The sequence below is a fragment of the Pongo abelii genome, chromosome 12, assembly GCF_028885655.2.
Source record: "Pongo abelii isolate AG06213 chromosome 12, NHGRI_mPonAbe1-v2.0_pri, whole genome shotgun sequence".
Classification (NCBI taxonomy): Eukaryota; Metazoa; Chordata; class Mammalia; order Primates; family Hominidae; genus Pongo; species Pongo abelii.
This window is the reverse complement of record NC_071997.2, coordinates 78,875,340-78,887,854: the sequence shown is the minus strand read 5'-3', so window position 1 is coordinate 78,887,854 and position 12,515 is coordinate 78,875,340.

Sequence of the window (12,515 nt, the reverse complement as noted above, 5' to 3'; positions counted from 1 at the left end):
GGACTATTAGTCCATTGTGACTACCGATGCTATCCTCATCTATCAAGCCCATTGTGATCCCTTGAGATATGGTGGCCTTCTGTGTCCATGCCACACATGGGGCCCAAGAATCTTTGCTTAGGGTGGGACCCCTGGCGCCTAGATTCTCACCTTCACAGGCTGACTACATGGCCATCCCCTCTGAGCTACTGCAGCCTTATAGGGTGCTGCTCTGAAGCTAGGTGTGGATTCATGATTAAAGTGAGGCACCATAATTGCTGGAAGCCTCCCTCTCCCCTCTCCCTCCCTTTTCAAGAAAAAAAAAAAAAAGTATAATCTTGTTTTTCAGTTTAGTTGTTCCAAAAGAAGAAGGAGAAATTGGCTCCCAGAAGCTTCTATTTTCCACATACTTATAAAAACCTCGGAATCTCTGATTCCAAGGCTCACTAAGGCCCTAGCAACCTGCTTTCAAGGGAGAAGAAAAAATAGAGAACAAACATTAATTGGCAGTCAAATTAATTATCCTGCCACAGTGATTAAAAAACCAAAATGCCGGCAGAGGTAACATTCATCACCTTGAGCCTCTCCTCCAATCCTGGCCCTGGCACACACCCCAAATCCAATGGCAAGTGGGGGCTGCTTGCTGCTTGTGGCTGCCTCCCATCCGTCAGTAGATCCAGAGACATGCAATAACATGGAACTGTGGGAAAGCTTCTGTAACTTACATAGATTAGCCACATGAGAAGGGAAACACATCATCCAGCCATTGTCCCCCAACACCACCCCTGCCAGCAAAATAACTTCACTCCTACTCCTATCAGGCCAGAGCTCACCATGACCTGAACCCTACCCACATCTCAGCTCTTCCCTTGCCTTATTTTCCTGCATCCGTCTCTCACGGGAAAAAGCATCCATTCTTTTTCCTTCCAATCTCCAGCCCCACCCACTTCTGATGAGTCTCAGTCCTCCCTAGGGCAACTATATGAGATGCTCAGTGTGAGAGGCCATGGAATCCTCCTGAGCACCCCTACTGCAGGCACTTGTAACCCTGGCTCCCTGTATGCAGAATGCTTTAAAAGGGAACGAGCATGACAGGAGGCAAGGAGCAAATACGGGCAAAGCCCATGCCAAATTTCCAGGCTGGAGGAGAGCTGTGAGAGCCTACGGTAGTTGAAAACCCATTTTAAAAGGTTGAATTGGTTGATTGACTAATGGATCGATTCAGTGACTTTATTCAAAAATTGTGTAAGCTTGGCCATGTGCTTACCACTGTGGGGTCGCCTCCGAAGGAGACAAAAAGCATAACACAAGTTTTTAGTATTCAAAGGGGTTCCACTTAATATGGGAGAAAGGCTATAAACACATATAGCTAAATGCCAAAAATAATAAAGACAACAGCTAATATAAATTGAACACTTATAAAATGCTGAGTGGTGAGGCCGGGTACGGTGGCTCATGCCTGTAATCCTAGCACTTTGGGAGGCCGAGGCGGGTGGATCACCTGAGGTCAGCAGTTCAAGACCAGCCTGGCCAACATAGTGAAACCCCACCTCTACTAAAAATACAAAAACTTAGCCAGGCGTGGTGGTGGTCACCTGTAGTCCCAGCTATTTGGGAGGCTGAGGCAGGAGAATCTCCTGAACCCGGGAGGCAGAGGTTGCAGTGAGCCAAGATCGTGCCACTGCACTCCAGCCTGGGTGACAAAAGCAAGACTGCATCTCAAAAATAAAAAATAAAATAAAATGCTGAGTGCTGCACTAAATATTGCTATGCAAAAGTTAATATTTCATTTATTCATCAAACGTCCTTATATGGTAGGTATCAACATGCACCCCATCTGCAGATGGGAAAACTGAGGCACAAAGTTTTCTTTTTTTTACTCAACCAAAATTCTAAATATAATAGTCTACATTGGCAAGGACAATTTATAACAGTTCATTATACTTTTGTTTCTGATAGTAAAAAGGTAGAAATTATATAACTGTCCAAAATTAAATGAATGTTAAATTAACTATGACAGCGGTACAACAGAATATTGTATAGCCATTACACTCATGTATTAAAAAAATAAAATTGTACAGAAAAATTTTTATCATAAATGTTAACTTAAAAAGAATAGAATACAAAATGTGTATTAGACAGAGAAAGAGGGAGGGACAGGGAGAGAAGGAGGAGGGAGAGACAAAAGGAGGGAAGGAGGAAAAGAGATCAGAAGAGGCCAGACACCGTGGCTCACGCCTGTAATTCCAGCACTTTGGGAGGCTGAGGCGGGTGCATCATGAGGTCAGGAGTTCAAGACCAGATGGTGAAACACCGTCTCTACTAAAAATACAAAAATTCGCCAGGCACAGTGGCAGGCGCCTGTAATCCCAGTTACTCAGGAGGCTGAGAAGGAGAATTGCTTGAACCTGGGAGGTGGAGGTTGCAGTGAGCTGGGATCGTGCCACTGCACTCTAGCCTGGGTGACAGAGCAAGACTCTGTCTCAAAAGACAAACAAACAAAAAACGAGATCAGAAGAAATATATTAAAATGCTAATAGAATGTCAAAACTTTTCAATCTGTCCATCTCAAATACGTGCAGCTAACTGCATGTCAATTAGAACTCAATGAAGTTGTTAAAAAATGTTAACAGAGCATTTCTGTGTGTTGGAATCATATATGATTTTAATTTTGTTATTCTCTTTATTATCAACATACTCTAACAGAATTATTCATTACTTTAATAATCATGGGAAATTACCTGGTAATTTTGAAAAGAGTTCATGAAAAGGAGCTCTGGGAAGTAATATTGGAGAAAAAATTCTGATTTAATTGCTATGGGGTGGGACTGCTGTATATATTCCCGAAGTGATTCTAACATGCAGTGGGGGGTAGGAACCACAGACGTACACAGAGCACCTGGCCCAGAAGCTGGTCTGTAGTTGCTATTTGATAAATGGCGGCCATCACCACTATCACCGTCATCACTGTTGTTGTTATGCTCTTCGGCATTATTGGCATATTTATATTCTCATATTAAGTGAGAAAAAATGCCTAGGTGGAGCAGATGGCTCAGGCATTGGCAGATTCATTGGAAACATCAAGGAGTAATCAGGTGTTGGAGCTGGTGATATTTTCCTGTCACAGACTCTGTCAGAGGCTTTCATTTTCCCAGGCCTGTGGGATTAGTAATGCAGAGCACTTCCAGACTATTAGTGTATAAAACTACAATGCAAAAACTTTTTACTAAAATTAACGATGCCAGGCCAGCCATAAAGAAATTCATCTCCCAAGTGACAAGCTCAGCAGAGCCGCACCAACTTCTGTAACAGATGTCTAGACAATTTGACTTTGAAATACATACCCTAAGCCTGAACAGCCTGAAGTTTCCCAGCCAGTGCTCAGCCAAAGTTCAAAACAAGAGACCGAGCAGGAATAGAGGATTTGAAGATTATAAATAAACTTATTCATAGGGAAAGCAGAAAGTATAGCAAGCTAAAAATTGATTGCCCAGAGAGGATGACTCATCAATGAGACTATAAAAGACCATCTTTCAGTGATCACACAGCAAGACAGTTCATTGTCCTTAAACATTAACTGCCTGTCACACCAGGCCTCCCACCAGCAGGTTGCAAAGCCCAGAACTGGCCTCGTTAAGCATTGTAGACATCCCCACCCAGCAAAGAAACAATCCATTTCTCTTCGATCTCTTTGAAGCCCCACATGCCAGTGAATATATCTGAAATCGGTGCCCTAGATTCCTAGTGTATCAGCCACTTGAAAGGATTTGGCCGGGGTCAGTCTGACCTGCCTGATAATTTTAAGACATTACACTTTTGATTAAGCATTTTAGGGCTAACAATCTCAACAGGTGAATGAGGTCAGGACAAGAGCAACCTGAGACAGTCTCCAACTGCTGAGGCACTGGGAAAGCCACTTTTCTTGCTTTCATTGTGTCTTTTGAAGGGTCAAAACAACACAGAACAATCCAGCCAGGTCATTTATAGAACTCTGCTTTCCTGCTACCTGCTTCTGTAGCATAGTAGGTGGGTTTTCAGACACAAAATTTACCTCTAAGGCCTTGAGATTTACTACAATGACAAATCTCTAAATGGTATTGACATTCTAGGATATCATGAACAGTACGTTATTATGAGGAAAATCAACAGAGATGCCACTCATCCGACAAACATCTCCCAAGCCCTGGCTATGAAAAAATCACTGGAGTTGGGAGGTAAGTCAGACATCAATCCTTTCATTAAGGATAAAGGCCTGGTGAGAGGTGATAGGGTGAGCTATGAGCCTAAGGAGATGGTTAAAAATGTCAGGGTCACACAGGAAGCACAGGTAAGTGGCTAAACTGTTATGATAAGGGAGAGGGGCCAGGAGTGTTGGCTCACGCCTGTAATCCCAGCACTTTGGGAGGCAGAGGCAGGTGGATCACCTGAGGTCAGGAGTTCGAGACCAGCCTGGCCAACATGGTGAAACCCTGTCTCTACTAAAAATCCAAAAATTAGCCAGGCATGGTGGCGGGTGCCTGTAATCCCAGGTACTCAGAAGGCTGAGGCAGGAAAATCGCTTGAACCCAGGGGGCAGAGGTTGCAGTTAGCCAAAATGGCGCCATTGCACTCCAGCCTGGGCAACAAGAGCAAAACCCTGTCTCAAAAAAAAGATAAGGGAGAGATGACTTCCATTTGGTACAGTGGGTAAGAAGAGACGTTAAGCAGTTGATGGTATATGAGCTGGGCCTTCAAAGTTTGATAAAATGGAAGTCATGCAGGGATATTGAGGCCTTGAACCACAAAGAGGGTAGGGTCCTTTCAGAGAGCTTACACCAGCATGAGAGCAGCAAAGCTTAAAGGAGGATCAGAAGAATGCCTACTAAAAGCTAGTCAAAGATCATAAGTAAGAAGCCAAACTAGTCTGAAAACCACCAGGGAGGAGCCGAGTTTGGGAAAAGGTTACACAATGTATGTACAAGTGATAGCAAGCATCAGTGTCCAATATACCTTCTGAGATACTGGCTGGCAAGGGCTGGTAAAGAAGGAAAGGGGGTGGTCAAATATATTCCAGCAGACTATGACGTGCGCATTTTAAATGATGATATACATATGTATTTATCAACATGGAAAGGGTCCTCAATATATTAAGGGGAAAATAAAGAAGGTTAAAGGATGTTTTATACAAAATGTCATCTATGTGTATAGCAAGATGAACCCTACTCCACTAACCCATGTATGCAAAAAATACCTCGTTTCTTCACAAGTTGGATCTAACTTTGAGCCTCCAATTTGGCGGAAAGTTTTATGTCAGTCAATAACAGAGTGTCTTTCACATCCCTATAGCTGCACGATAATTTCAGAACTTTAAATGGTACACACAAAACAAAGTATGACCTCTACTCTTCAGCCCATTGTCCTCTCCACCAATCATTGTCCATGCCTGCATCCTCCTTGAAGTTCACCTGTGCCAAGCATGTAACAGGAAAACCCAAAATAGCAGTAGCTTAAACAACATGGGGATCTATCTCTCATACAAAACAAGTCTGTAGGTGAGCAACCTAGAGCTGATATGACATCTTCTGAAAAGGACCTTCTCTTTCCACCCCATCACCCTAGAACATGGCTTTCACTCTCAAAAGTCAGCTCATGGCCCAAGGGAGCTGCTTGAGCTTCACCATCATACCCTCATTACAGATCAGAAGGAAAATGACAGGCAGAAGAAAATTATTCCTTGAAGTCCCATACAAAATCACCTTTCCTTTATTACATGGCTGCAACGGAGTCTGGGAATTATCATCTTTATCCCAGGTAGGCATGTGCCCATCTAACACGAGGTTCTGTTACTAAGAATAAAGGAGAAATTAGATGTAGAGGTAAACAAGTAGCTCTCTCTGACACAGATGTATAAGGAGAGAAGAGAAGAGGGGTGACAGCGGATCCTTGATGGTCATCAACATTTGAGAGATAAGCAACGGACAAGGAACTCATGGAGGGACTGAGAAGACACCATTATAGAAAGAGAAGACATTGTGGAAGATGAGGTGTCAAGAAGGGCAAGGGGGAAGGTTTTTAAGCTAGGGCGATGGATAATAGCATAGGACAAAGCCAGAAAAAAAATGATCATTAGAGATAATTAAATTGCCCAAAGAAAATAGACAATTGGAAAGCAAAACTTCGGGGACTATTTCTTTTGTTATACTCTGTCCGGGTACTCAGGATCACCCTAAAATCAATAGTTACATACATTCCATCTATGGAATAGATGGCCCAAAGGGGCTATTCTGCCATGTTAACATATCAGATGAGGCCTCCATGCCTATTATGCTCACAGGCCATAGCCACACAATTCTGGGCATTCTTCATGGCTTTGCCTTAATTGCTCTTTGAATTCTCATGGTTTCAGGAGCACAAATACACTGATCTTCATATAAGAGATGATTAGACCAGACTCAGGAAGAAAGCCAAGCACCTATTCATAGTGCAGCATAATAAGAAAAATAACTAACATTTATTAAACATGTATTATATGCCAGGCACCATGCTAACCTCTCAATGAATATTAGCTCTGTGTTTGTGTGTGCATGCGCACGTGTGCATGTGTGCCTATATAATTAATGTTTGTATGTAATTAATTCTCAAAATATTCTATGAGGCATGCTTCCCCAAGCTCTTTGATCTTGGACTTCCCATGCCCCAGAACTGTGAGGGTTCTCTTCCTTGCTTGCAGATGCCTGTCTTCTGGTCATATCCACATGTGGCATTTCTTTGTTGCATGCACACAGAGTGAGATCCTGCACCTCCACCTTTTTTTGTAAGGGCATTCATCCCATAAAGAGGGGCCCACTCTTATGGTCTCATGGTCTCATCTAACCCTAATTGGCCCCCAAAAGTCCCCACCTCCAAATACCATCATACTGGGGATTGAGGCTACAACATATGAATTTTAGAGCGACACAAACATTCATTCTAAAGCAGGCAGATATTCTTATCTTCATTTTACAGGTGAGAAATCAGAGGATAAGAGAGGTTAAATGGTTTGCCCAGAAGCAGAGGCCGTTGATTCCCATGTCCATTGCTGCTTCTGCATACACTGCTGCCTCCATAGCAACAATACATTTTAGCAAATTTCTCATTATTTTTAGGTACAACTCCTTCCATACTCCAGTTTTATCTGTTACCCTCTGGGCTATGATTAGTTGGAAACCTAATTAGTGAGCTAGTGACAATGAGGGTTTACATAGAGCAGATGATTATTTTCTTCCCAGTGGAAAGCAATTCAGAAGGACTTGAAGGTCAGGGGTTCTCCAAATCCCCTAGATTCTTCAAGACATTTTGATAATATTATCTGGATGATAATAATAGTGGCTAAACATCCATTGGACACTTATTTTCTACACATTTAACTTGTATTAATTCATTTAATTCCCACCTAATGACCTTGTAAGGTAGATATTATCATCCCTATTTTACAAGTAAGCAAAAGGGAAAACTGAGGTACAGAAAGGCTAAGGCTACTTTTGCAAAAACCAGTTAGTGAATACTAAAACTTAGATTTGAGCCCAAGCAGAATGACTCTGAAGGCTGGATGTTAACCACTCTGGTGAAATAATTTCTTTAATTAAGAAGGAAAGGTGGGAGAATGGGTTATTTGAAAGGGCAGCATGTCTGAGCCTATCACCCCTCAACAAATCTCCACTAAAGAATCAACTCCCGAAAATTCTTCTCGGGGGTTCTGCTTCTCTGCAAAGGTGAGGGACCATAAGATCTTCACCTTCCTGAACATAATGTGCAGAAAACCTCCCAGGGCCTTTGACATCCAGGCTCCCAATAATGTAAATAAATGCAGGTGGCAGGGTCTAACTACCCAGTAACCCATGAACCATTAATTGGAGCTATTTTCAGCTTCTAGGGAGCAATTCCAACTGCAAGATTCTCTGTGTAAAGGCCTGATGAATCAGCTGGTATGGGAGAGGGGGCATATTTGAGAATTCAGTAGGTAAAAATAGCATTAAAATAATTCAAGCCAAGAAGAAACATGACTGATGAAGCAGTATGTCAGGACATCTTCAGTCAGTCAATCAACAGGCTTAACTGAGGCCCCAGCACTCCTGCTTAGAGGACAGTTGTTAGTATTGAGAAGGGATATAAAAGGGATAAAAGATACACATGGTCTCCTCCCTCCATGAACTAATGATCCACAATAAACCTCAATGGCCCAGGGTAGTTGGCAGGAAAGATGTTCTGGTCAATAAAATATGCTAGTTAGTTTGGCATCGCCACATAGATCATTCAAGGATTGTTAATTTCCCAGAATTAGAATAAAACAACATAGATGCCATATTTTTTAAAGAATCAAAAACTGAATAAAAACATCAAGAAACTTGTGATCTTCTCTGGTATCTGTATTACCAGCCTTCCTTTTCAGATGTTCTCCCTTAATCCCATTCAACACTTCCCTTACCATCTCTTACTGATGAGCAAAAGCATCATCTTCTGTCCATGTCCAAGCCTGCCAAACCTCCTGACAGGAGACACTCTGCAGGTACTGAAATGTTAATACAGACAATGTGTTTTTACATTTAATGACGTTCAGACTCTTGAACAAAAGATACGCATTTCCATGGTGAATTTTCGTCATTTGTTAATTAAATAGGGAAGGTTTTGGGGAGCAGGCAGTACTAAGTTTTTCTTCATATATCTCAACATTATTTAAAAGGTTAAACCAAAAAATTATAATACATTTTAAAATAAGTAGGAAGATTAGATCAAATAAAATATACAGATAATCAAAAAGAAATACTTGTCCATTTTAGTTTCAACTTCCTCAATATCTAACTGCAAATAATGGAGCCAGGCTGGGTAGAGATCATTCCCTATTTTTATAACTCCAACATCTAGCACAATACTTATAAACATTTGAGAAATGTTTGTTAAGCTGAACCAAAGATGATAATTGTACAACTTATTCCACTTCTTATCTTTTGTTTTTAATTTAATGGAAGCAGACTTCTTAATGAGAACTGAAGGGCTCAGAAGCAAAGCAGCAGTAAAAAAAGGAAATAGAAATCAAGGAACCTAAATAATCCCCAAATTGGGCAATCGGTCCCTGAGAAATAGAGAATTAACTATCATTCTTTCAACTATAATTACAGCCTTATTAAAACCAATAATCACTATTGAGCAAGAAGATACAGAATGTTATTTGAACTTGTCTTTTCATGAAGTCTCAACACATTGATTCCATATAGAAGAAGATGTTATTCGTGTTGATGGTATTAAAAATAAGTAATACTGAAATATTACAATCTTTTTTAGATGAAAATATATGCAAATTAAGGTGGAGAAGGGCAGAAAAAAAACTTTGAAATATGTAAAGTGCTCTCTACCTAAGAAAACATTTAGATCGAATAACTTTTTCACTTTCAGCAAAAGATGGCAGATTGAACACATGCATTTAATTCTCCTCTTTCCCTTAAGCTCTATACAATTACAATAAAGCACAATTTTAAGTTTGAGTAAATTCAAAATAACAATGGGAAAGAAGAGAATACTTTCATAAATTGGAAGTCAGAAAATCAAGTAAGTTAGTGATATAGTTGACTAGGTCCTAAGTAAGCTGAATCTAAGCCAGTAGGAAAAGAACAAAACAAATCAATTTATACCACAAACTCCCAAAAGGCTCAGACAGTAGTAGTGCCATGTATCTTTGGATATAAGGGTGAAAGTGAGGATAAAAATAGGATGCCTGGATGAAAAACTGTTTCAGAGAAAATAAGATGACACCCAAGATTTCTCTCCTTCACTCTATACAACTGGGTGATTGCCCTTCCCCAGCTCTGGTAGAGGACTAAAGTTTCATTCTCTTGAGAATGTAAAATAGAGGACTTCTCGACCAGGAGACACTATCCTCACTAAAGGAAAGGGTACTGTACTAAAATAAGGGAAATTAGGTGAATATATACATACCGATGTTAAGGCCCTCAGACTTTTTCCTCTGCTTGGTTGCCAGAATGCTCCCAGCCAGATACATATACAAACATAAACACAGACACAGAGGACATAGGAAGACCTTTCTTCAGAAATCTGACTAGTCCAAGAGAACAGACCTAATAAAACTGATAACTGGTATCAGAGGCTCCCCAAGTTAAGATCTGGGAGCCCAGCCAGATCTCCCTATACTGAAGGACAGAGCAGACAAGCTCCATCTGCTCATAGTTTCCAGTCTTCTCTACACCCTCACACTTAAATATAAGCAGACAGTCAAGAATTAACAGATATTTGAGGAATGCTCTGTATGAAAGGCAAGAGACTATAATAAAAAAGCAGGTTGGGGGCTATGAGAAAGAAGAAGAAAACTTCAAAAAATGTTATAATCAACCGTTAGAGAGATAAAAGAATATGTTGTCTCCGTAAAACAAGAAAGATATTGTTCCATTTTTAAAAGGAGCAATCAAAAACAAAAAAATAGCTCTTAGAAATTAAAAGTATAACAAAAATGAAAAATTCACAGACAGGATGGAAAGTAATTTTGAGGAAATGTTACAAAGGAGAGAAATACAACAGAGATGGAAAATAGGAAGAAAAATAAATAAAAATTTGTATATCCATCCAGGATTTTTAGCTTTCAAATAATAAGAATTCTAGAAAGAAAGGAGAGAGAAACAGAGGAGAGAAAATCAAAAATATAATTCAAGAACATCCCTCGTGACTAAAAGACAGAATTTTCTAGACTGAAAGTATCCAGTAAAAGGGATAAAAATTATCACACATCCAGACATATATCATCATGAAAATTCTGGAAGACAAAGAGAAAATACTACAAGTCTTCAGAGAAGGGAAAAGAAACAATTTTCATATACAAGATCAAAAATCAGGCTGGGCACAGTGGCTCACACCTGTAATCCTAGCACTTTGGGAGGCTGAGGCAGGCAGATTGCCTGAGCTCAGGAGTTCGAGACCAGCCTGGGCAACATGGTGAAATCCCTGTCTCTACTAAAATACCAAAAATTAGCCAGGCATGGTAGCATGTGCCTTTATTCCCAGCTACTCAAGAGGGTGAAGCATGAGAATCACTTGAACCCAGGAGGTGAAGGTTGCAGTGATCTAAAATCCTGCCACTGCACTCCAGCCTCGGCAACAGAGCAAGACTCTGTCTAAAAAAATAAATAAATAAATAAAAATAAAATAAATCAGTATGGCAGTGACTTCTTAACATCATCTCCTAGATGTAAAAGATAATGAAGGAATGCCATTAAAATACCGATGGAAAAAAAATTTCCAACCTAAAATTCTATACCCAGCCAAATTATCAATTCAGTGTGAAGACAGAATAAAGACATGTTCAGATATTCAACATTTCAAAATTTTTCATTCTCGCATACCTTTTCTCAGGAATGTACTGTAATATGAAATGAAATGAAAATGAAAGAGAAAAATAAGAATGGATGATAAACATAATCAAAGGAAAGCCAGAGAATGGTGAAAGTGACAGGGAGCCTCGGCATGATGGTTAAGGGAGATGCAACATGTAACAGCTGTGCCTCAGGTCTAAAGAGCAAGCAGCGCAGACCCAAAATTCTAGGGGAGATTTTTTTCAAAAAAACAAAATTGGTAGATGGCCTAATATGTTTAAATGTATTGAGATAAGCTATGCACAACTGAAGAGGGCTTTGGGTTGAATCAGCAATTAATACATAGAAAAATAAGCAAATATGTAAGTTTAAAACATATTATTAACTTTGAGAGAAACAAAATCTTATAAAGGGAGCAAAATTGATAATAGTATACTACCTGGCTCACTGAATTTACATTAACATAGGTTTAAGATTGTAAACACAGCAAGAGGAGAGAAGTTTCTACGTATCTTATATGTAGAAACAGTTATTACTTACAGCATATGTGGTAGGTTAAATCCTTGTCTTACATAAAAGAAAGTTAGTAGCTAATGTTGAAAACTAAAAACTCAAGAAGTCGTAGTACCACCATTTTATTTAAAAACATGGAGGTGAAAAACAGTTGCCTCCTGGGAATGCAAAATATCAGGCTGTAAAGATGACTGGTCAGCTGTTTCTCATTACAAGCTGTGTAACACTCTGACTCTTTAAATATGTATATGTATTACTTTGATAAAATTTTAAACTTCACAAAAAAAGAATTCTCTGACTCTGAAAACTGTGCAAATTTAGAATGTTGTCACCTAATAAAAATAACTGACAATTAGTTAGAATGAGCCACAAACTCTTCTGGTTTACATGCATTCACTTATTTAATGCAAAGCAACCCTATGAAGTCGATACTTTTATCTCTTACCATTTTTAATCTTTTCCTCAGGAATTGAGGCTTAGAGAAACTAACTGGCAATGTTCACTTAGCGAATAATAAAGCCAGGATTTCATGGAGTAGGGAACCCCAGAAACTACTCTTTCAAGTATTGTGTCTGGAGAATTTTAAGAAAATCTTTTCCCCTCCATAGGGTGATGCCCATGAGACTCCTCCCATCTGGAACACTCTCCTCCATTCCACCTCATCAAATTAACTTTCATTCATCCTTCCAT